At 37.8% G+C, this 27,050-nt stretch overlaps 1 protein-coding gene across 6 annotated transcripts in view; it reads right to left on the bottom strand.

The window, feature by feature from the left end:
- Window positions 1–27,050, bottom strand: part of SPATA7 (spermatogenesis associated 7) — a 64,281-nt gene that overhangs the window by 24,014 nt on the left and 13,217 nt on the right. The gene's annotated exons all lie outside the window — the stretch shown is intronic.

Genomic DNA, 27,050 nt, shown 5'->3' on the forward strand with positions numbered 1-27,050 from the left:
TTTAATTTATAGAAATTCTAAATGGATTAACTATTTAAATAACACAAACAATGTAGTGAGATTTGTGTAGTTACCAAAAGAAAAAAAAAAAAAGAACGCCAACAAGATATGACAAACTGGCTAAGCCTAAGGGCATAAGAAAGCAATTCTTAGCAGTTATTCACAAAGATATGAAGGTTACAAATGCTTAACCATGTTATTTGTGACTATGTAATCACCAAATACATAAGTTTGTACTAGTCTACAGACTTATTCTCCAAATGAAATATTATTAATACCATCATATTCCATTAAAGTATTAAATTTATATGACTTCAAAAGGTGATGTTACATTTTAAAAACATTAGTGTGATCAGGGCAACTGACTTCTATTTCTCTTAACTGCTATTCATTTGGAAATACAAACAAAAAAGTGCTTTCACACTTTAGTGTGCTTTATGTCAGGCACTGACTAGTTATCAAAGACTAATCATTATATAAAGATTAAAAATAATGAAATGAAAGCTAGCCAAATTTCAGAATTAAGTAGAAGGTTCACTATCAGTAAAATGACTTGTCTTTTCATACAAAATTAAAAATCTATTGGAATTGATTCCAACTTAGTGGACAAGATAGTATCAAGTCTAAAATCACTTTTATTTGAATCAGAATTTATAAAAATGTCTACAAGCTTAAAAAACTAAGGTAATTTGTATGTACATATAGCTTTAGTATAATTGTTAAATAAGATTATAAGCATGTTAAAGTAAATAGGTCTATTTGTCATTTAAAATGACTGAAATATTACTTTAAGGCTATTCTATCCTCGAATACTTGCCTAATGAATGTATTAGCTAAATTATAATGCTTGTGGAGTGAATTAAATAGTACCTTCTCAGTTGGATCTGTTATCTTACTTATAGGTAAAATAGGTGAGTAAAAAAAGAAGAGTCCTCAGACACTAACATTAGAAAAATGTTCTTTTGTATTGTCAAATCTACCTATTCATTTATAAGTAAAACTTCCTCACACCATCTATAAAAATCAACTCCAAATGAATCACATTCCTAAATTTAAGAGCTGAAACTATAAAATTCTTAAATTAGACAATCAAAATTGAAAGATGCTGGCTGGGCCCAGTGGCTCATGCCTGTAATCCCAGCACTTTGGGAGGCTGAGGTGGGCAGATCACTTGAGGTCAGGAGTTCAAAACCAACCTGGACAACACGGTAAAACCTCCTCTCTACTGAAAAAAGAAAAAAAATACAAAAATTAGCCGGACATGATAGTGTGTGCCTCTAGTCCCAGCTACTTAGGAGGCTGAGGCAGGAGAATTGCTTGAAACCAGGAGGTGGAGGTTTCAGTGAGCTGAGATCGAGCCACTGCACTCCAGCCTGGGTGAGAAGAGTGAGATTCTATCTCAAAATAAAAAAATTAAAAACGTTTACACTTTTTCAAAAGCCACACGTGTGAGAAAAAAGCAAGTCACATATGGGGAAAATATATTTTCAAATCATGTATCTAATAAAGAACTTGTATTTAGAAAACAAAAATAACTTACAAATCAATAATAATAAGAAAACCCAATTTAAAAATAGGCAAAAGATTTAAATAGGTATTTCACCAAAGATATATAAATGGCCCATATGCACACAAAAGAAAATGCTCTACATCATTAGTTATGAAAGAAATACAAATTAAAACCACAATGAGATACCACTTCAATCTCACTACAATAGCTATAGTTAAACAGGGTCAATAACAAGTGTTAGCAAGGATATACAGAAACTGAAACCCTAATATATTGGAGGTAGAATACAAATTGGTACAGCCACTTTAGAAAAGTTTGACAGTTTCTTAAAAAGTTAAACATAATATTACAATATGACCCAGCAATTCCACTCTCAGGTATATGCTCAAGAGAAATGAAAACATGTCCACACAAAAGACTTGTATATGGATGTTTGTAACAGCACTATTCATAATGGCCAGAAAAATACAAGCAATACAAATGTTCATCAATTGATTAACAGACAAAATGTGGCATTATTCATGTAACAATTCTATTTTGCAATGAAAAGAAATGAAGTACTGACACAGGCTACAACATGGACAAATCTCTGAAAACCATTATGCAAAATGAAAAGACTAATGCAAAAGGCCATATAAATAATTCCATTTAAGTGAAATGTTCAGAAAAGGCAGATCTGTAGAGAAAGTAAGTAGGATACAACTAATATAGTTGTATAGATGCAGCTTGGAAATGCCTCTCCCACCAAGATGAGCTAAAATATTGAGTAAACCATCCCACTGAACAGAACTTTTGAGAGGAAATGCTGCAAATTGAGAGAGTTGACACAGAGATCACGGTGAAGAGGGAGGAAGCTGGGAAACCTGCACAGAGTCGCTGAGAGCCAGAACTAGCTCCTGGTTCTAAGGAAGCGGTAAGTAAAGGAACTCTGGGATCCTAGCTACAAGAGATCCCACGACCCCCATAGCCATCTGAATTGGAGGGGGAACTGTCTGGAGATCAGCAGAGGCAGTGCTCAAACCCGAACAGAGCCCAGGATTCCTGACGCACAGTGCAGCTGTGGCAAAATGCGACCATAGGCACCCATCCCCCAAGGCCCTCCATTTTGCTCTGCGTGACTATAGCTCCTGCTGTCTGCCAGACCAAGAGAAAGCAAAGGTTGCCTTTTCTGGGAGACTGGGTCCATCTGAACTACATGCCCCCATTGCTTACTAGCCCTTCCCACGACCACTGCCTGGTTGCTCCCACAACAGGGTGCCCATAGCACAGCCTTCACTGCCCTACGTGATTGTTTTACTGGTGGTCTGGGAACAGTTTAGCTCCCGTGCACAGTTGTTGCTTCAACCTGAGGGGCTAGAGAACAAAATCATGGGCTGGCCCAGTCCCAATTCCCCAGGATTCAACTACACCACCCAGGGGTATAAAGCTGAGATCTGTGACCTGAGCTTGAGCAGAGCCAGAGCCCTCATGCTTAGAACACTGAGAAAAACATGGCGCAGGTTCATCATGTGATGGCATGGGAGTTGGGCATCCGCTACTCCAGAAGATGGATCTGGCAAGGGTGTGGTCTGTTAGCCAGCTACAGCCTCTTCCTCAGGGACTCCTATGGTAGAGAATAACTGGAACAGCCCAATGATCTGGGTGCAGAAGTCTTGGGACAAGCCTAGCTGGTCAGGCTTGTTCCTGGGGCAGATGCTGGAATGCTGGAAAGAGACCCACCAGGTCAAGGGACCATGAGCTAGGCAGGCCCCACAGCCAACTGCTGGGCTAAAAAGCTCAAGCTGTGTGTGCCACACAAGCTGCACATTTGTGGTACCACTGCTATGCCTGGGGATCCCCCACCTTTGACCCACTCCATCACAAAACCACAACAGACAAATCCCAAAACACGCTCTGACTCTGCCAAACTCAGAGGACCAATGAGTGTGCAGAAAGTTGTGGGTCCCCTGGTGACCTAACCTTCAGCTTGAACTGCCCCTAAGTGAGGGAGGAGTGCAGCTCACCAAAGCCCCCGCTGGGGCTAATGAAATGCAGGTATGGCTCCAGTAATTGTAGGGGGCTCCACCAAGGCCTGAGAACAGACCTGGTGAGGGAGTCATCTTTCACTGCCCATCTTCCCTCTCCAGAACACTGCTGCTTACACACTGAAATACAAACAGGTACATGGCTGAGAGACTATGTGTTGGTCCTTACTTTTAAGTGCCATCTACTGGATCACAGCCTGAATTACAACACAAACAAAAATAAATTTCTTCAACACATAATGCCTGTGAAACCCAATGCAGGAAACTAAGGAACCCATACAGAGCCTTAGCTTTCTGAAATCACCCAGAAATGAAGCCAATCAACTACACACCACATACATCACAGTCAAACTCTCAAGGGAAAAAAAAGAATATAGAAACAAAAATCCCTAACCAAATGACAGTGAATTCAATAAAAAGAAAGATAAGAAAGAAATACCAGCCCCCTCAGATGAGAAGGTATTAGCACAAGAACTCCAGCAATTCAAAAAGTCAAAAGTCAAGAGTGTTTCCTTACCTCCAAAAGATCACATTGGTTCTCCAGCAGTGAATCCTAGCCAGATTGAAATGTCTGAAATAACAGACATAATTTCAGAATCTAGATGGTAAGGAAGCTCAACAAGATCCAAAAGAAAATTGAAATCCAATCCAAGGAAGCAAGAAAAATGATCCAAGAAATGAAAGACAACATAACCATATTAAGAAAGAACCAAAATGAATTTCTGGAATTGAAAAATTCATTATATAGTTTCACACTACAATTGAAAGCCTTATTAACAGACTAGACCAAGCTGATGAAAGAATTTCAGAGTGTGAAGACCAGTCCTTTGAATCAACTCACTCAGAAATTAAAAAAAAAAAAAAAAAAAAAGAATTTAAAAAATGCAGAAAGCCTCTGAAAAATACAGACCAAACCTATGACTCACTGACATGCATGAGAGAGGAGAGAATAAGCAACTTGGAAAACATATTAGAGGATATAATCCATGAAAATTTCCCCAATCGCTAGAGATGTCAACATACAAATTCAAGAAATTCAGAGAACCCTTGTGAAATACTATACAAAATGACCATCCCCAAGACACAGAGTCACCAGGCTTTCTAAGGTTAACGTGGAAAAAAAAAAATCTTAAAGACAGCTAGAGAAAAAGGAACACCAATAACAGGCTAACAATTGGACTCAGCAGAAATGTTACAAGCCAGAATAATTTGGCGACCTATTTTTAACCTTCTTAAAGAAAAAAAAAATGCCAGCCCCAAATTTTATATTCTGACAAACTAAGCTTCAGAAACAAAGAAGAAATAAAGTCTTTCCTGACAAGCAAAAGCTAAAGGAATTTGGTATACCTAGACCTAGTGTGTTAGGCTGTTCTTGAATTGCTATTAGAAATACCCAAAACTGGGTAATTTATAAGGAAAGAGGTTTAATTGGCTCATTATTCTGCAGGCTGTACTGGCAGCATAATGCCAGCATCTGCTTCAGGGAAGGCCATATGAACCTTCTGCTCATGGTGGAAGGCAAAGAGGGAATGTGCATTTCATATGGCAAGAATGAGAGGGGAAGGCAGTAGGGGCATACACGTTTAAACAACCAGATCTTGCAAGAACCCACTCGCTATCATAAGGACAGCATCAAGCGGGTGGTGCTAAACCATTCATGAGAAATCCACAGACATGATCCAATCACCTCCCAATAGGGGCCAATCCCAACACTAGGAGTTACATTTCAATGTGACATTTGAGTGGGGACAAATACCCAAACTGCATCACCGAGCCTACAAGAAATGCTCAAGGAAGTTCTAAACATGCACACATAAGAATGATACTCACTACCATAAAAGAATACGTAAATACAGAGGTTCACAGACCCTATAAAGCAATTACACAATCAAGACTACAAAGCAACCAGCAAACACCACCATGACAGGTTCAAACCTCACACATCAATAGTAACCTTGAATGTAAGTGGTCTAAATGTACCCATTTAAAAGGCACAAGGTGGCAAGAACCACTTTTTATTTATATTTATTTAAAAATAAAATAATTTTTTATTTAAAAAATAAAAAAACAACCTTCTACTATCTTCAAGAGGCCCATCACACATGTAATGACACCTACAGGCTTGAAGTAAAGTGATGAAGAAAACCTATCATGCAAATAGTAAATAGAAGAGCAGGGGTTGCTATTCTTGTATCAGATAAAACAGACTTTAAACCAACAGCAATAAGGACAAAGATGGGCATTACACAATGATGAAGAGTTCAATTCAACAAGACTTACCTATGCTAGATATATTTGCACCCAACACTGGAGCACCCAGATTCATACAACAAGTACTTCTAGACCTATGAAAGGATTTAGACAGCCACACATTAATAGTGGGGGACTTCAACATCCCACTAGCAGTGTTAGATAGACCCTCAAGGCAGAAAACTGATAAAGAAATTCTGGATTTAAATTTGACACTTGACCAATTGGACCTAATAGACATCTACAGAAGAATACTCCACCCAACAACCACAGAATAAACATTCTTCTCATCTGCATGTGGAACATACTCTAAGATCAACCATATGCTCGATGATAAAGCAAGTTTCAATAAATTTAAAAAAACTGAAACAACGCCAAGTATATTTTTGGATCCCAGTGGAAAAAAAGGTAGAAATCAACACCAAGAGGATTCCTCAAAACCACATAATTTTACATGGAAATTAAACCAACTTGCTCCTGAATGACTTTTGGGTAAAACAACACAAGGTGAAATTAAAAAAAAAAAAAAACAACTCCTCGAAATAAATAAAAACAGAAACACAACATACCAAAATTCCTGAGATGCAGCAAAAGCAGTGTTAAGAGGCAAGTTTACAGTGCTAAATGCCTACATCAAGAAGATAGAAAGATCTCAAGTTAACAATCTAACATTGCAACTAGAGGAAGTAGAATAACAAGAACTAATCCCAAAGCTAGTAGCAGAAAAGAATTATCTAAAAGCAGAAATACTTGAAATTGAGATTCCAAAATCCATATAAATGTTCAATGAAATAAAAAGTTGGTTTTTTGAAAGGATAAACAAGATCAATAGACTGTTAGTGAGATTAACAAAGAAAAAAGAGAAGATCCAAATAAGCACAACCAGATATGACAAAGGCAATGTTACAACAGATCCTACAGAAATAGAAAAGATCCTTAGAGACTATTAAGAACATTTCTATGCATGGAAACTATGAAATCTAGAGGAAATGGATAAATTTCTGGAAACATACAATTTCCCAATATTGAATCAGGAAGAAATTGAAACCCTGAAGAGACCAATACTGAGTTCCAAAATCGAACCAGTAATAAAAAAAACCCTACCAACCATAAAAAGCCTTGGACCAGATAGATTCACAGGCAGATTCTACCAGATATACCAATAGTTGGTATTAGTCCTACTGAAACTATTCCAAAAAATTGAGGAAAGACTCTTCCCTAACTCATTCTATGAAACCCAATCTATGAAACCAGCATAATGATAACACCAAAATCTGGCAAAGACACACCAAAACTGAAAGCTATAGACCAATATTCCTGATGAACATAGACACAAAAATGCTCAACAAATAGTAGCAAACCGAATCCAACAGCACATCAAAAAGTTAATAAACCACAATCAAGTAGGCTTCATTCCTGGAATGAAAGGCTGGTTCAACATATGCAAATCAATAAATGTGATTCACCATATAAACAGAATTAAAAATGAAAACCTTATGATCATCTCAACACATGTAGCAAAAACCTTTAAAAAAATCTAGCAATCCTTCATGATTAAAAAAAAAAAAACCCCAACAAATTAGACATCGAAAGAACATACCTCAAAATAATAAGAGCCATCTATGACAAGCCCACAGCCCACATCATACTGAATGGGCAAAAGCTGGAAGCATTCCTCTTTTGAACTGGAATGGCATAAGGATGTCCACTATCACCACTCTTATTAAACATACTACTGGAGTCCTAGCCAGAGCAATTAGGCAAGAGAAAGAAATAAAATGCATCCAAATTGGAAAAGTAGTAGTCAAATTATCTCTTTCCTGATATGATTCTATAATTAGAAAACCCTAAAGATGCTGCCAAAAGGCTTCTTGAACTAATAAACAACTCCAGTAAAGTTTTAGGATACAAAATCAAATGTGCAAAAATCAGTAGCATTTCTATACACCAATGACATTCAAGCTGAGAGCCAAATCAAGAACACAATCTCATTTACAATAGCTGCACACACACACAAAATGAAATACCTATGAAAATATCTAAGGAGGTGAAGGATATCTAAAAGAACTACAAAATACTGCTGAAAGAAATCAGAGGCGACACACACAAATGGAAAAACATTCCATGTTCATGGATTGGAAGAGTCAATATCATTAAAATGTCCATACTGCCTAAAGCAATCTAGAGATTCAACACTATTCCTATCAAACTACTAACATCATTTTTCACAGAAATTGAAAATACTATTCTAAAATTTATATGGAACCAAAAAAGAGCAGTCCTAAGCAAAAAGAACAAAACTGGAGGCATCACATTATCCGACTTCAAACTATACTAGAAGGCTACAGTAACCAAAACAGCATGGTACTGGTACAAAAACAGATACATAGACCAGTGGAACAGACAGAGAACCCAGAAATAAAGCTGCACACATAACTGATCTTCAATAAAGTCTACAAAAATAAGCAATGGAGAAAAGACTCCTTATTCAATAAATGGTGCCAGGATAGGTTGCTAAATCATATTCTGAAGAATGAAACTAGACCCCTACCTATCACCATATATTAAAATTAACTCAAGATGGATTAAAGATTTAAATGTAAGACCTAAAACTATAAAAGTCCTATAAGAAAACCTAGGATATACTCTGCTAGACATTGGCCTTAGCAAAGAATTTGTGACCAAGTCCTCAAAAGCAATTGCAACAAAAACAAAAATTGACAAGTGAGACCTAATTAAATTAAAGAGCTTGTGCAATGCAAAAGAAACTATCAACAGAGTAAACAGACAACCAACAGAATGGGGGAATATATCTGTAAACTATGCATCTGACAAAAAACTAATATCAAGAATTGTGATGGCTAATACTGAATGTCAACTTGATTGGACTGAAGGATGCAAAGCATTGATACTGCGTGTATCTGTGAGGGTGCTGCCAAAGGAGATTAACATTTGAGTCAGTGGGCTGGGGAAGGCAGACCCACCCTTAATCTGGGTGGGCACCATCTAATCAGCTGCCATTGAATATAAAGCAGGCAGAAAAACGTAACGGACTGAGGCTGATCTAGCCTCCCAGCCTACATCCTGGAGTCTTCCTGTCCTCGAACATCGGACTCCAAATTCTTTAGTTTTGGAACTCGGACTGGCTCTCCTTGCTCCTCAGCCTGCAGAACGCTTATTGTGGGACCTTGTGATCATGTAAGTTAATACTTAATAAACTCCCCTTTATATATATATATATATATATATATTCCATTAGTTCTGTCCCTCTAGAGAACCCTAATACAAGAATCTATGAAGAACTAAAAAAAAAAAAAAAAAAAATCAAGAAGAAAAACAAATAACCCCATTAAAAAGTGAGAAAAGGACATACTTATCAAAAGAAGACATACAAGCAGCCAACACATTAAAAAGTACTCAATATCACTAATCATCAGAGAAATGCAAATCAAAATCACAATGAGATACTATTTCATACCAGCCAGAATGGCTACTATTAAGAAGTCAAAAAATAATAGATGTTGGCAAGGCTGCGGGGAAAAAGGAATTACACACTGTTGTTGGGAATGTGAGTTCAGCGACTGCGGAAAGTAGTTTGAAGACTTCTCAAAGAACTAAAAATAGACCTACCATTCAACCCAGCAATCCCACTACTGTGTATAAACCCAAAGAAAAATAAGTCATTCCACCAAAAAGACACAAGCCCTCATATCTACCACAGCACTATCCACATTAGCAAAGATATGGAATCAACCTGGGTGCCCATTAATGGTGGATTGGATAAAGAAAATGTGGTACATATACAGGATGAAATACTACATACCCATGAAAAAGAACAAATCATGTCCTTTGCAGCAACATGGATGTTGCTGGAGGCCATTATTCTAAGTGAATTAATACAGAAACAGAAAACCAAATACTGTATGTTCTCACTTATAAGTGGGAGCTAAACATTGGGTACGCATGAACATAAAGGTGGGAACAACAGACATTAGAGACTAGAAGAAGGGGGAGGGAGAGGAGGTGTGGGCTCAAAAAGTATTGGGTACTATACTCACTATCTGGGTGACGGGTTCATTTGTATCTCAAACCTCAGCATCACATAACATATCTTTGTAACAAACCTGTAGCCCCTTAATCTAAAGTTAAAAGTAAGAAAAGACGAAGAGGATAGTAGCAGAAAGAGAAGAAAAACAGAAGGTTGTTGTCTAAAGTGTCAGCACTGTTTGTCATAATTCTTCTGCCAGAATGCTTTCTCCTTGATCAAAGTACCTGTTCAGGATGAAGTGAAGGGAAATGGGAGTTAATGGAATATTATAAGAATTGTTTAATGACTTTACTGCTGGAAAAAATGTTAACAGTTATTTGGAGTACACCACTGTTATATATGAATTTCTCTGCAAGTATGGTAGGATAAAGAATACCTGGAAGAAATATAGGATGGCTGGCAAGATGGCCAAATAGGAAGAGCTCCAGTCTGCAGCTCCCAGCGAGATCAGTGCAGAAGGCAGGTGATTTCTGCATTTCCAACTGAGGTACGCAGCTCATCTCATTGGGACTGGTTAGACAGTGGGTGCAGCTCACAGAGGGCGAGCTGAAGCAGGGTGTGGCACTGCCTCAGCCAGGAAGCGCAAGGGGTCGGGCAACTCCCTCCCCTAGCCAAGGGAAGCCATGAGGGACTTTCCTGTGAGGAACGGCACACTCTGGCCCAGATACTATCCTTTACCTGTGGTCTTCGCAACCCGCGGACCAGGAGATTCCCTCAGATGCCTATGCCACCAAGGCCCTGGGTTTCAAGCACAAAACTGGGTGGCCATTTGGGCAGACACTGAGCTAGCTGCAGTTTTCTTTCATACCCTAGTGGCAACTGGAATGCCAGTGAGACAGAACCATTCACTCCCTAGGAAAGGGGGCTGAGGCCAGGGAGGCAAATGGTCTAGCTCAGCGGATCCCACCCCATGGAACCCAGCTAGCTAAGCTCCACTGGCTTGAAATTCTCCCTGCCAGCACAGCAGTCTGAAGACCACCTGGGATGCTAGAGCTTGGTGGAGGGAGGGGCGTCCACCCTTACTGAGGCTTCAGTAGGCGGTTTTTCCCTCATGGTGTAAACAAAGCCGCCAGGAAGTTCAGACTGGGCGGAGCCCACCGCAGCTCCGCAAGGCTGCTATAGCCAGACTGCCTCTCTAGAATCCTCCTCTCTTGGCAGGGCATATCTGAAAGAAAGGAAGCAGCCTCAGTCAGGGGCTTATAGATAAAACTCCCATCTCCCTGGGACAGAGCACCTGGGGGAAGGGGTGGCTGTGGGCGCAGCTTTAGCCAACTTAAATATTCCTGCCTGCTGGCTCTGAAGAGAGCAACGGCTCTCCCAGCACAGCATGTGAGCTCTAAGAGACAGACTGCCTCCTCAAGTGGGTCCCTGACCCCTGTGCCTCCTGATGGAGAGATACCTCCCAGCAGGGTCGACAGACATCTCATACAGGGGAGCTCCGGCTGGCATCTGGTGGGTACTCCTCTGGGACGAAGTTTCCAGAGGGAAAAACAGGAAGCAATCTTTGCTGTTCTGCAGCCTCCACTGGTGATACCTAGGCAAACAGGGTCTGGAGTGGACCTCCAGCAAACTCCAGCAGACCTACAGCAGAGAAGCCTGACTGTTAGAAGGAAAACTAACAAACAGAAAGGAATAGCATCAACATCAACAAAAAGGACATACACACAAAGACCCCATCCAAAGATCACCAACAGCAAAGACCAAAGGTAGATAAATCCACAAAGATGAGGAAAAACCAGTGCAACAAGGCTGAAAATTCCAAAAACCAGAATGCCTCTTCTCCTCCAAAGGATCACAACTTCTCGCCAGCAAGGGAACAAAATTGGACAGAGAATGAGTTTGATGAATTGACAGAAATAAGCTCCAGAAGGTGGGTAATAACAAACTCTTCTGAGATAAAGGAACATAGTCTAACCCAATGCAAGGAAGCTAAGAACCCTGATTTAAAAATTGGAGGAATTGCTAACTAGAATTACCAGTTTAGAGAAAAACATAAATGACCTGAAGGAGCTGAAAAACACAGCTCGAGAACTTTGTGAAGCATACACAAATATCAATAGCTGAAGCAATCAAGTGGAAGAAAGGATATCAGAGATTGAATATCAACTTAATGAAATAAAGCATGAAGACAAGATTAGAGAAAAAAGAATGAAAAGGAATGAACAAAGCCTCCAAGAAATATGGGACTATGTGAAAAGAGCAAGCCTACGTTTGATTGATGTACCTCAAAGTGACCAGGAGAATAGAATAAAGCTGGAAAACACGATTCAGGGTATTATCCAGAAGAATTTCCCCAACCTAGCAAGACAGGCCAACATTCAAATTCAAGAAATACAGAGCACACCATGAAGATACTCCTTGAGAAGAGCAACCCCAAGACACATAATCTTCAGATTCACCAAGGTTGAAATGAAGGAAAGAATATTAAGGGCAGCCAGAGAGAAAGGTCGGGTTACTCACAAAGGGAAGCCCATCAGATTAACAGCGGGTCTGTCTGCAGAAACCGTACAAGCCAGAAGAGAGTGGGGGCCAATATTCAACATTCTTCAACCCAGAATTTCACATCCAGCCAAACTAAGCTTCATATGCGAAGGGAAAATAAAATCCTTTACAGACAAGTAAATGCTGAGAGATTCTGTCACCACTAGGCCTGCCTTACAGGAGCTCCTGAAGGAAGCACTAAATATAGAAAGAAAAAACTGGTACCAGCCACTGCAAAAACATACCAAATTGTAAAGACCATTGACACTATGAAGAAACTGCGTCAACTAACGGGCAAAATAACCAGCTAGCATCATAATGACAGGATCAAATTCACACATAACAATAGCAACCTTAAATGTAAACGGGCTAAATGCCCCAATTAAAACACACAGACTGGCAGATTGGATAAAGATTCAAGGCCCTTTTGGTGTGCTGTATTCAGGAGACCCATGTCAGGGCAAAGACACGCATAGCCTCAAAATAAAAGGATGGAGGAATATTTACCAAGAAAAGGGAAAGCCAAAAAAAAAAAAAAAAAAAAAAAAAAAAAAAAAAAAAAAAAGCAGGGGTTGCAATCCTAGTCTCTGATAAAACAGACTTTAAACCAACAAAGATTTAAAAAAGACAAAGAAGGGCATTACATAATGGTAAAGGGATCAATGCAACAAGAAGACCTAACTATCCTAAATACATATGCACCCAATACAGGAGCACCCAGGTTCATAAACCAAGTTCTTAGAGACCTACAAAGAGACTTAGACTCCCACACAATAATAGTGGGAGACTTTATCACCCCACTGTCAATATTAAAGAGATCAACAAGACAGAAAATTAACAAGGATATTCAAGACTTGAACTCAGCTCTGGACCAAGCGGACTTACTAGACATCTATAGAACTCTCCACCCCAAATCAACAAAATATACATTCTTCTCAGCACCATATCGCATTTATTCCAAAACTGACCACATAATTGGAAGGAAAACACTCCTTAGCAATTGCAAAAGAATGGAAATCATAACAAACAGTCTCTAAGACCACAGTGCAATCAAATTAGAACTCAGGATTAAGAAACTCACTCAAAGTCACACAACTACATGGAAACTGAACAACCTGCTCCTTAATAACTACTGGGTAAATAACGAAATTAAAGTAGAAATAAATAAGTTATTTGAAACCAATGAGAACAAAGACACAACGTACCAGAATCTCTGGGACACAACTAAAGCAGTGTTTAGACGGGGTGTTTATAGCACTAAATGCCCACAGGAGAAAGCGGAAAAGATCTAAAATTGACACCCTAACATCACAATGAAAAGAACTAGAAGGGCGAGAGCAAACAAATTCAAAAGCTAGCAGAAGACAAGAAATAACTAAGATTAGAGCAGAAATGAAGGAGATACAGATGTGAAAAACTCTTCAAAAAAATCAATAAATCCAGGAGCTGGTTTTTTGAAAAGATAAACAAAATAGACCACTAGCCAGACTAATAAAGAAGAAAATAGAGAAGAATCAAAAAGGCACAATAAAAAATGATAAAGGGGATATCACCACTGATCCCACGGAAATATAAACTATCATCATACTATAAACACCTCTGTGCAAATAAATTAGAAAATCTAGAAGAAATGGATAAATTCCTGGACACATACACCCTCCCAAGATTAAACAAGAAGTTCAATCCTTGAGTAGACCCATAACAAGTTCTAAAATTGAGACAGTAATTAATAGCCTACCAACCAAAAAAAATCCAAAACCAGACGGATTCACAGTCGAATTCTACCAGAGGTACAAAGAGGAGCTGGTACCATTCCTTTTGAAGCTATTCCAAACAACAAAGACAGACTCCTCTTTAACTCATTTTGCATCATCCTGATACCAAACCCTGGCACAGATACAAGAAAAAAAGAAAATTTCAGGCCAATAATCCTGACTAACATTGATGTGAAAATCCTCAATAAAATACTGGCAAATCGAATCCAGCAGCACATCAAAAAGCTTATCCACCACGATCAAGTCGGCTTCATCCCTGGGATGCAAGGCTGGTTCAACATACGCAAATCAATAAATGTAATCCATCACATAAACAGACCCAATGACAAAAACCACAGGATTATCTCAATAGACGCAGAAAAGGCCTTTGACAAAATTCAACAGCCCTTCATGCTAAAAACTCTCAATAAACTACATGTTGATGGAATGTATCTCAAAATAATAGCTATTTATGACAAACCCACGGCCAATATCATACCGAATGGGCAAAAGCTGGAAGCATTCCCTTTGAAAACTGGCACAAGGATGCCCTCTCTCATCACTCCTATTCAACATAGTAATGGAAGTTCAGGCCAGGGCAATCAGGCAAGAGAAAGAAATAAAGGGTATTCGCATAGGAAGAGAGGAAGTCAAATTGTCTCTGTTTGCAGATGACATGATTGTATATTTAGAAACCCCCATCATCTCAGCCCAAAATCTCCTTAAGCTGATAAGCAACTTCAGCAAAGTCTCAGGATACAAAATCAATGTGCAAAAAATCACAAGCATTCCTATATACCAAAAACAGACAAACAGAGAGCCAGATCATGAGTGAACGCCCATTCACAATTGCTACAAAGAGTAATAAAATACCTAGGAATACAACTTACAAGGGATGTGAAGGCCCTCTTCAAGGAGAACTACAAACCACTGCTCAAGGAAATAAGAGAGGACACAAACAAATGGAAAAACATTCCATGCTCATGGATAGGAAGAATCAATATTGTGAAAATGGACATACCGCCCAAAGTAATTTATAGATTCAGTGCCATCCCCATCAAACTACCATTGACTTTCTTCACAGAATTAGAAAAAACTATTTTAAATTTCATATAGAACCAAAAAAAGAGCTGGTATAGCCAAGACAATCCCAAGCAAAAAGAACAAAGCTGGAGGCATCATGCTACCTGACTTCAAACTATACTACAAGGCTACAGTAATCAAAACAGCATGATCCTGGTACCAAAACAGATATATAGACCAATGGAACAGAACAGAGGCCTCAGAAATAACACCACACATATACAACCATCTGATCTTTGACAAACCTGAGAAAAGTAAGCAATGGGGAAAAAATTTCCTATTTAATAAATGGTGTTGGGAAAACTGGCTAGCCATATGCAGAAAACTGAAACTGGGCCCCTTCCTTATATCTTATGCAAAAATTAACTCAAGATGGATTAAAGACTTAAATGTAAGACCTAAAACCGTAAAAACCCTAGAAGAAAACCTAGGCAATACCGTTCAGGACATAGGCATGGGCAAAGACTTCATGGCTAAAACACCAAAAGCAATGGCAACAAAAGCCAAAACTGACAAACAGGATCTACTAAAGAGCATCTCTACAGCAAAATAAACTATCATCAGAGTCAACAGACAACCTACATATTGGGAGAAAAATTTTGCAATCTAGCCATCTGACAAAGAGCTAATATCCAGAATCCACAAGGAACTTAAACAAATTTACAAGAAAAAAACAACCCCATCAAAAAGTGGGCAAAGGATATGAACAGACACTTTTCAAAAGAAGACATTTATGCAGCCAACAAACATGAAAAAAAGCTCATTATCACTGGTCATTAGAGAAATGCAAATCAAAACCACAATGAGATACCATCTCATGTCAGTTAGAATGGCAATCATTAAAAAGTCAGGAAACAACAGATGCTAGACATGATGTGGAGAAATAGGCATGCTTTTACACTGTTGGTGGGAATGTAAATTAGTTCAACCATTATGGAAGACACTGTGGCAATTCCTCAAGGATCTAGAACCAGAAATACCATTTGACCCAGCAATCACATTACTGGGTATATACCCAAAGGATGATAAATCATTCTACTATAAAGACATATGCACATGTTTGTATATTGGAGCACTATTCACAATAGCTAAGACTTGGAACCAACCCAAATGCCCATCAATGGCAGACTGGATAAAGAAAATGTGGCACATATACACCATAGAATACTATGCAACCATAAAAAAGGATGAGTTCATGTCCTTTGTAGGGACATGGATGAAGCTGGAAACCATCATTCTCAGCAAACTAACACAGGAACAGAAAACCAAACACTGCATGTTTTCACTCATACGTGGGAGTTGAACAATGAGAACACATGGACACAGGGAGGGGAACATCACACACTGGAGCCTACTGGGGGACTCGAGGAGGGATAGCATTAGGAGAAATACCTAATTTAGATGACAGGTTGATGGGTGCAGCAAACCACCATGGCACATGTATACCTGTGTAACAAACCTGCATCTTCTGCACATGTATCCCAGACATTAAAGTATAATAATAAAAAAGAAAAAGGGAAAAAAAGAACACCTGGATATTTTTTAGTCAATATTTTTCTTCTCTAAAGAAACTATATACAAATGCAATTGTGGAAACTACTTACAAATAGATTAAAGATCATTTTGATCTGTAAATATATTTATTTAATAGAATTTCTTCTTTTTCCAATAACAAAAGATAGAATACTAAAAAAAAATAAAAGTAGATTAGTGGTTACCTGAGGCTAGGGGTAGGAATTTGCAGCATGGCTGCAAATGGGTGCAAGGGATCTTCATAAACTGATGAAAATGTTCTAAAATTACTTTGTGGTTACACAATTCTGTAAATTTAGTAAAACTCAGTGAATCTTATAGTATGTAAATTATTTTTCAATAAAACTTCTATAAAAATGAAAATATTTAAATAATTCAACAAACTACATTCCAGGTTAGGTACTGATCAAGTTGGTAGTCTGCTATGACAGAAAAGTACAGAGTAGCTTATAAAAACAGAGATGGCTCAAATCCAGAGTTCTCTTTTTATGTGTCTAGAAAGCCTGTTTCTAAGCCAAATTCATTATAATGAAAAATCATATATAATGAAGAATGATTATTAATTACACTTAATTTGGTGATTATAATATTTGCAATTACTCTAAGCCATCACAATTTGGTTTATATAGCAAAAAGGAAAAACTCCTGCCTTAACTGACTAAAAGCAGAAAATAGCATGGATAAATAAGCATGGATAAATACCTAAATCTAAATTTTAAAAACAAAAAATGTAAGCAATTCTTTAAATACCCCTTATATGCTGTCGAATCCCAAATTTTTAGCTCTATCCTGAAATTGTCTCTAGAATTCCAGACCTGCACTCCAACTGCTTCCTCAGGGTTGCCAACTGGCTACGTAATAGGCATTTATTTCAGATGTAATGACCAACACTGAACTACTGATTTGCTTTCTCCTCTCAATCTTTTCCTGTGATATTGCTCACTTCAGTAAATCATAACTCCATCCTTTTGGCTGACAGGTTCTAAGTCTTGGAAGTCATTTCTGACTCACTCCTCTTTTTTCCCTCATACTACATCTACATCCAACCCATCAGTAAATACTATTGACATACATTTGAAATGTTTCCAGAATCCAATTATTTCAATCTCTCTCCCCTGCAACCACTCTGGTCCCAGTCACCATTATTTCTCATCTGGATTATTTTTTGTCTTCTAACTAGTCATTCTGCTTCTGTAATTGCCTCTTACAGACTATTCTCAACTATGAAGCCAAAGGGGTGATTTTAAAAGTAAAAGTGGTCCTGCTACTCCTCTCTTCAAGACCCTCCAATGGCTTGCAATGTCATTCGGAGTGAAGGCCAAAGTCTGTGCAATGGCCACTGCCTTTTATCATCTGCATCCCTCTGTTCCATCTCAGTGACTTAATCTATTACTCTTCAGTTGGCTTATTTCATACTAGCTATACAGCCCTCCCTGCTGTTTTTTGAAAACACCAATCACGACACCATTGCAAGGCTTTTACACTTGCTGTTTCCTCTGGACTGCTTTTTCACCAGACAGCTACATGCCTCTTCCTTAATTCTTTCAGGTCTCTGCTCAACTGTCACCTTATCAGCAAGGCCTTCTCCTCCAAAGGACTCTCAGTCATTTTTTTTCCATTGCATTTATTACCATATGACATATTCTTTATCTATTTATTGGTATTCGCTTATTGTTTGTCTCCTCCAACTACAGTGTGAACTCTACAAAAGCAGGAAATTTGTCTTGTTCACCTCTTTAGTCCCAGCCCTTAGAATAGTGTCTAGCACATAGCAGGGGCCCAAAAAACATATGCTGAATAAATCAATGAACAAACTCTAGCAAACTAAATTAAATGTTATTCAGAATGATTATTTTACATTTGTGATTTTGATTTTCCTTTTTTTTTTTCTTGAGACAGAGTTTCACTCTTGCTGCCCAGGCTGCCCAGGCTGGAGTCCAATGGCGTGATCTTGGCTCACTGCAACCTCCGCCTCCCAGGTTCAAGTGATTCTCGTGCCTCAGCCTCCCAAGTAGCTGGGACTACAGGTGCGTGCCACCACACCTGGCTAATTTCTGTATTTTTAGTAGAGAAGGGGGTTTCACCATGTTTCTCTACAGGCTGGTCTCGAACTCCTGACCTCAGGTGATTCTCCCACCTCAGCCTCCCAAAGTGCTGGAATTACAGGCGTGAGCCACCATGCCTGACCTAAAATACTTTTAAATACTTAGTAGGGCTACTCTACTACCCTTTTCTATTCATGTTCAGATTATTTATGGCTATTTTCTCATATATATGTAGGTTACTTTTGGAACATTTTGTCAAGTAGTATATGAACAATATTCATTTTTGGCATCTTAATTGAGCTCACATTGAATTTAGAAATTACTTTAAAAAGTATCAATACTGGCCGGGTGCAGTGGCTCAAGCCTGTAATCCCAGCACTTTGGGAGGCCGAGACGGGTGGATCACGAGGTCAGGAGATCGAGACCATCCTGGCTAACACAGTGAAACCCCGTCTCTACTAAAAAAAAAATACAAAAAATTAGCCGGGCGCAGTGGTGGGCACCTGTAGTCCCAGCTACTCGGGAGGCTGAGGCAGGAGAATGGCGTAAACCTGGGGGGCGGAGCTTGTAGTGAGCTGAGATCTGGCCACTGCACTCCAGCCTGGGCGACAGAGCGAGACTCTGTCTCAAAAAAAAAAAAAAGTATCAATACTTTAAAAAGTACGTATCAATATAATACATTTGCATTATATAGAATCTTTTTATCTTATAACAAGATATGCCCTTTCTTTTGGTCCAGTCAATACATTAACCAAATTTATCTGGTTAATATATTATTTCCAGTCATGACCAGGTAGTCATTCTATTTAAGTTTGTATATATTAGATTGTTTAGGTAATAATTTTTTCAGCTTTGTTAAGGTATAGCGGACAAATTATATATGTTTCAGGCATTTAATCTGATATGTTGATATATATTGTGAATAATCATCATAATCAAGATAATTAATGTATCACCTAACATAGTCACCACTTTTTCTTTTTTTGTGGTGAGAACACAGATGTACCGTCTTAGCAAATTTCAAGTACATTATACAGTACTGTTAACTCTAATTAATGTTGTACACTAGATCTCCAGAACTTACTCAACTTGCATAACTAAAACTTTATACTCTTTGACCAACATCTCCCCATTTCCCCCTGGCAATTTCCATTCTACTCTCTGCCTCTTTGAGGGTGCCCACTTTAGATTGCACACATACATGTTTAATAATCCAGACACAGGCAAGTACCACATTACCTCACTTACATGTGGAATCTAAAATGAACCTTCAGGTTCATCTGTGTTGTCACAAATGACAGAAATCACAGGATTTCCTTCTTTTTAAAAGCTGACTATGTGGTGTGGGTTTTGTGTCTGTGTGTATGTTATAAATGTGGTGTGGGTTGTGTATATGTGCGTGTAATATTTCTTTACACACATACCACATTTTCTTTATCCATTCATCTGTCAACAGACAGGTTGTTTCTATATCTTGACTACTTACTACAATGCTGCAACAAACGTGGGAGAACAGATATCTTCTTGACATACTGACTTCATTTCCTTTGGATATATATTCAGAAGTGGGATTGCTTAATCATATGGTAGTTCTATTTTCAATTTTTTGAGGAGGCTCTATATTGATTTGCCTAATGGCTGTACCAACTTACATTCCTAGCAACAGTGCACAAGGGTTCCCTTCTCTCCACATCCCTGCGAACACTTGTTATACGTTGTCTTTTTGATAGCCATTCTCACAGGTGTGATTGATATCTCATTAGGGTTTTGATTTGCATTTTCCCTGATAATTAGTAATGTTAAGCATCTTTTCATATACTTGTTGGCCAGTTGTATGTCTTCCTTTGAGAATGCCTACTCAGGTCCTTCATGCATTTTTATAGCAAGGTTTTGTTTTTTTTTTTTTTTTGCTATTGAGTTGTACTTATTACTTACATAGTTGGGATATTAACCTCTTATCAGATACATGGTTTGCAAATATTTCCTCCCGTTCTGTAAGTTGCCTATGCATTCTACTCTGTCAATTGTTTCCTTTGCTGTACAAAAGCTTTTGAGTTTGGTGAATTCCATTTGTCTATTTTTGCTCTTGTTGCCTGGCTTTCGGAGTCTTATCCAAAAACATTATTGCCCAGACTAATGCCAAAAAGCTTTTTTTCTATGTTCCCTTCTAGTAGTTTTATGGATTAGGGCCTTATATTTAAGTTTTTTAATCCATTTTGAGCTGATTTTTGTATGAGTTGATTTTTGTTTATGGTTTAAGAGTCCATTTTCATCCTTCTCCGTGGGGCTATCCACTTTTCCCAGAGTCATTTATTGATGACACTATCCTTTCCCCATTGTGTGTTTCTGGTACCCTTTTGAAGATCAGTTTACTATAAATACATGGATTTATTTCTGGGTTCTCCATTCTTTTCCATTGGTCTGATAAGTGTTTTTATGCCAGTTCCATACTGTTTTGATTACTGTAGCTTTGAAATATATTTTGAAATTTAGAAAGTGTGATTTCTCCAACCTTGTTTTTCTTGCTCAAGATTGTTTTGTTTGTGGTCTTCTGTGGTCTCATATGAATTTTAGGATTGTTTGTTCTATTTCTGTAAAGAATGTCTTTGAGATTTCTATAGGGATTGCAGTAAATTTATAGAACACTTTGGGTAGTACAAAAATTATAACAATATTGATTATTCCAATTCATAAACATGGATGTCTTCCATTTATCTGTGTCTTTTAAAATTTCCTTTATTGATGTTTAATAGTTTTCAGTGTACAAGTTTTCAACCTTTTTGTTTAAGGTTATTCCTAAGCATTTTACCCTTTCTGTTGCTGTTGGAAATGGCATTGTTTCCTTAATTTCCTTTTCAGACAGTTGTGTACAGAAATGCCACTGGTTTTTGTACATTAATTTTGTATCCTGAAACTATATTAAATTTCTTTATTGCAACAGTTCTTTTTTATTGGGCATTAGGGTATTCTACATATATTACCATGTCATCACAAACAGAAATTACTTTTTTTTTTTTTTTTTTGAGACAGGGTCTTTCTCTGTTGCCCATGCTGGAGTTCAGTGGCATGGTCAAAGTTCACTGCGACCTTGACTTCCTGGGCTCAAGTGATCCTCCTGCCTCAGCTTCCAATGTAGCTAGGACTACAGGTATGTGTCACCATGCCTGGTTAATTTTTAGTTTTTTTTATTTTGTAGAGACATGGTCTCACTATGTTGCCCAGGCTGGCCACTCCTGGCCTCAAGTGATCTCCCCACATTGGTCCTCCCAAGTATTGTGATTACAGGTGTGAGCCACCACACCTAGTTTTACTTCTCTTTCTTTCTAATTTGTATGCCTTTTATTTTTCTTGTCTAATTGCTCTGGCTAGGACTTCCAGTGCTATGTTATATAGAAGTGGCAAAAATGGGGAATCCTTGCCTTATACCAGATCTTAGAGGAAAAGCTTTGTTTTTCTTCATTAAGCATCATGTTACCTGTGGGATTTTCATATATAGCTTTCATGCTGTTGAGGTAAGTTCCTTCTATTCCTATTTTGTTGAGAGAGTTTATCACGAATGGATGCTGAATTTTGTCAAATGGTTTTCCTGCATGTATTGAGATGACTGTGTAGTGTTTAATCTTTCACTATGTTACTGTGGTATATCATACGGGTTGATTTGCATATGTTGAACCACCTTTGTATCCCAGGGATAAATCTGACTTGGTCATGGTGTTTGATTCTTTTAACATGCAGTTGAATTCAGTTTGCTGGTATTTTACTGAAGATTTCTGCACTTAAATTAATCAGATATATTGGCCTGTAGCTTTCTTTTCTTGTGGTGTCTTTGTCTGGTTTTGGCATCAGGGTGGTGTTAGCCTCATAAAATAAGTTTGGAAGTATTCCCACTTCTATTTTTATAAGAGTTTAAGAAGGACTGGTACTAACCTTTCTTCGAATATTTGGTAGATTTACCTATGAAGATATCTGGTCCTGGGTTATTCTTTGTTGGGAAGTTGTTTTTTTTTTAATTTTTAATTTTATTTTCTTGAGATTTTATCCCATTCTGTCGCCCAGGCTGGAGTGCAGTGGCATGATCTGGCTCACTGCAACCTCCACCTCCTGGACTCAAGTGATTCTTCTGCCTCAGCCTCCTGAATAACTGGGATTACAGGTGCACAACACCATGCCTGGCTAATTTTTTTGTATTTTTTCATAGAGTCGGGGATTCACCATGTTGGCCAGAAGGTCTCGAACTCCTAATCTAAAGTGATCTGCCTGCCTTGGCCTCCCAAAGTGCTGGGATTACAGGCATGAGCAACCACATCTGGCTTCTGTTGGAGGTTTTTAATTACTGATTCAATCTCCTTTTTTCTATTGGTCTATTTGGGATATTTCTTCTTGATTCAGTTCTTGTAGGTTGTATGTTTCTAGGGATTTACCCAGGTGGGCTTAGTTTATTTTTCTTCTACTAGTTCCTTGAGGTATACAGTTGAGTCGCTTGAGATCCACTCTTTTAATGTAAGTATTCATCACTATAAACCACTCTCTTAGTAGTAATTTTGCTGCTTTCCATAAGTTTTGGTATATTGTGGTTTTGTTTTCCTTTGCTTCAAGATATAAAAATTCTGTTTTTATTTCTTCTTTGACTCAATGCCTGTTCAAGAATGTGTTGTTTAGTTGCCATGTATTTGTGAATTTCCCATTTTCTTACTGCTATTAATTTTTAGTTTTATTCCATTCTGGTTGAAAAAAGATACTTGGAATGATTTTAAACTTCTTAAATATGTTATGTCTGATTTTGTGGCCTAATATGAGATTTATCCTGAAGAAGGTTTCATGTGCACTTGAGGAATACATATTCTTCCATAGGGTGTAAAGGGCTGTACATATCTGTTAAATTCCTTTGGTCTGTTATGCTGTTCAAGTCAGCTGTTTAAATGATTTCTGTCTGGGTTCTATATCCATTATTGAAAGTGGATTATTGAAGTCTCCTATTATTGTATTAATGTAATTTATCCCTCAGATTTGTACACAATTACTTGATATATTTAGGAGTTCTGATGTTGGGTATGTAGATGATTGTTACATCTTCCTGTTAAGTTGACCCTTTAAAAAATATATAATGGCTGTCATTGTATCTAGAGATCATTTTAAAGCCAGGCGCGGTGACTCATGCCTGTAATCCCAGCACTTTGGGAGGCCGAGGCAGGTAGATCATGAGCTCAGGAGTTCGAGACCAGCCTGTTAAACATAGTGAAACCCCGTCTCTACTGAAAATACAAAAATTAGCCTGGCATGGTGGCACACGCCTGTAGTACCAGCTACTTGGGAGGCTGAGGCAGTAGAATCGCTTGATCCTGGGAGGTGGAGGTTGTGGTGAGCCAAGATTGCGCCACTGCACTCCAGCCTGGGCAACAGAGCAAGACTTCATCTCAAAAAGAAAAAAAAAAAAAGGAGATAATTTTATGTTTATTTTGTTAAGTATAGCAGCACCTGATTTTTTTTTTTTTGTTATCATCTGCATGGAATATCCTTCATTTTCAGCATATACATTGAGCTACTCTATGCCTTTGATTGAGAAGTTTAAACTATTTACATTTAAAGAAATTTTTGATAAGTGAGAACTTACTATTGCCACTTTGTTAGTTGATTTTGTTTTGCAATTGTTCTGTTCCTCTACTTTTCTCTTTGTTATTTTAAGCTTTTTTGGGAGTGATTTGTTTTGATTCTTTTTTATGTGTCTATTAAGGTTTTTTCTTTCTTGTTACCCTATTTGACAGGGTCTCACTCTGTCGCCCAGTCTGGAATGCAGTGGTGTGATCATGGCTCACTGCAGTCTCGACCTCCCTGGGCTCAGGTGATCTTCCCACCTCCGCCTCCTGAGTTGCTGGGACCACAGGTGCATATCACTATGCCCAGCAAATCTTTTGTATTTTTTGTAGAGACAAGGTTTTACCATGTTGCCCAGGCTAGTCTTGAACTCCTGGGCTCAAGTGATCTGCCTGCCTCAACTTGCCAAGGTGCTAGGATTACAAGCATGAGCCACCATGCCTGGCCAACTCTACACTTTTACTCCCTCTTCCAATACTTTGTATTCTTGTAATAAGGGTTATTTCTTTTTACACTGTGCATCCATTAACTTTTGTGGTTATAGTTATTTTTAATATTGTTGTCTTTTAATTTTTACATTATGTTTTTTTTAAAAAACAAAAATGTTAACTTTTATACATCTACATGTGGGCCCTGCAGAAAATCCTAAACGGGACCCAAACCATATGAAGTTCTCCTTTAAAGGAAAGCAATTATCTCAATATTTAATAAAACAGCATATATTAGAGTTTAACGTGATTTATGCACCACCATTACAGTGTTATGTTATTATATTTACCAGAAAGACTTATGCTTTCATATTGCTGGTCAACATGTTTTTGTTTCAATTTGAAGAAATCCTTTGAGCAATTCTTGAAAGTCAGGTCTAGTAGTGATGAACTTCCTCAGTTTTTGTTAGTTTAAGAAAGACTTTATCTCTTTTTCATTTTAAGAAGGAGTTTTGCTACGTAAAATATTCTTGGCAATTTCTTTTTCTTTCAGTATTTTGACTATATCATCCCACCTTCTCTTGGTTTGCAAGGTTGCTGTGAGAAATTAGTTGATGATCTTGCATAGGATTCTGTATGTGATAAGTTGCCTTTCTCATGCTACACTCAGAATTCTCCCTTTGTCTTTAATTTTTGACAATTTAATTACAATGTGTCTTGGAATAGACCTCTTTATGTTCAATTTGGGATCCTTTGGGCTTTCTGAATCTAATCCATTTCCTTCCCTAGAGTTGGGAAGTTCTCCAGTCGTTATTTCTTTAAACAAACTCTCTGCCAGTCTCTCCTTCTGAAACTCCCATAGTATGCATGGTTTGCTTAATGATATACCCTATGTCCCTAGGTTTTTTTCACTCTTTTTCAATTGTTTTTCTTCTCTGACTGAATAATTTCCAATTACCTGTCTTCAAGTTTTCTGATTATTCTACCTTAACATGTCTGCAGTTAAAACCCTCTATTGTATTTTTCGTTTCCTTCAGCTTTATAATTTCTATTTGCTTCTTTAAAAATTTTCTTTGTTGAACTTATCAGTTTGTTCATGTATCGTTTCCTTGATCTCTTTGAGTTGTCTATCAGTGTTCTCTTGCCAAGCTTTTTCAAAACAATTATTTTGAATTTTTGTCAGGCAATTCATAGATCTCTATTTCTTGGGACTTTTTACTAGAAATTTATTGTGTTCCTTTGGTAGTGTCATGTTTCCTATATTTTTCTGTGTTCCATGTAGACCTGCATTTCTGTCTCTACATTTGAAGAAGTACTCACCTCTTCCAGACTTTACATACTGGCTTCAATAGGGAAATTATCCATCATATTACCTGTGGTGGGTATGAGCCCACCAACTTAGTGGGGTGTGCATGAGTGTCAGGTCTGAAGATATGTAGGGGTACTGGGTCTGAGCAGGTGTATGTGGTGGTGCCAGTCTAAGCTGGGAATGTGAAGGGTAAATTTGGATTTTAAACCCAAAAGTGTGGTTGAATAAGAGGATTAATACATATATTCAAGGTTTTTTTTAAAAAGGGGATAATTTTATTTTATATATCTATGTTTTTAAAAAAAATTAATACCAGTATGAAAATTTTGCAAAGCTTTCCTAAATAAAATTGACACACAGTTAAGGAGGATTATTTGCTCTCATGACAATTAGGTAAAACCAACTTAATTCAAATGATCCAGATATTTAAAGCATGTAAACACTGAACCAGTTTTGTGCTAGAAAAAAGTTACTAATATGATACAGAAGAAAAAAATATAAAGCACAAAAATTAAAAATCTGGAAGGGTCCTTAGAAATCATCTAATTACCTTTCATTTCACAAAAAAGGAAGGTTAGAGGTAAAATGACTTGCCCATATAACTTGTATGTAGTGACCAAACTGGTCTTTAAAAATATGTAGTAAGCAGTCTCTACTCTTGCCTAACATGCCTTTTTTCCTCCTTTAAAATTATTTGAATCTAATTTTCCATAAAAAATGACAGCCTACACAAAGGTTTGTTGCAAACATAAAAGGAATAGAAAAGGGAGAATACAAAGTGTCAAGCACAAGGCCTGAGAAAGACACTGTGTTTGTAGCTATGAACTATAGCTGGTAGCTACTGTCTCCCCTACCTTCTATCTCTTCAACTAAGAAGATATACAAGAAGAGATGAGTTAACCATTCCTACTGTTTCTGATCTTTCCTAGATTGCAACCAAAAGGCACTTCCCTATCTATGTTTTTATCCATTTATCATTTACCATGAACTAAC

The sequence above is a fragment of the Macaca thibetana genome, chromosome 7, assembly GCF_024542745.1.
Source record: "Macaca thibetana thibetana isolate TM-01 chromosome 7, ASM2454274v1, whole genome shotgun sequence".
NCBI lineage: Eukaryota > Metazoa > Chordata > Mammalia > Primates > Cercopithecidae > Macaca > Macaca thibetana.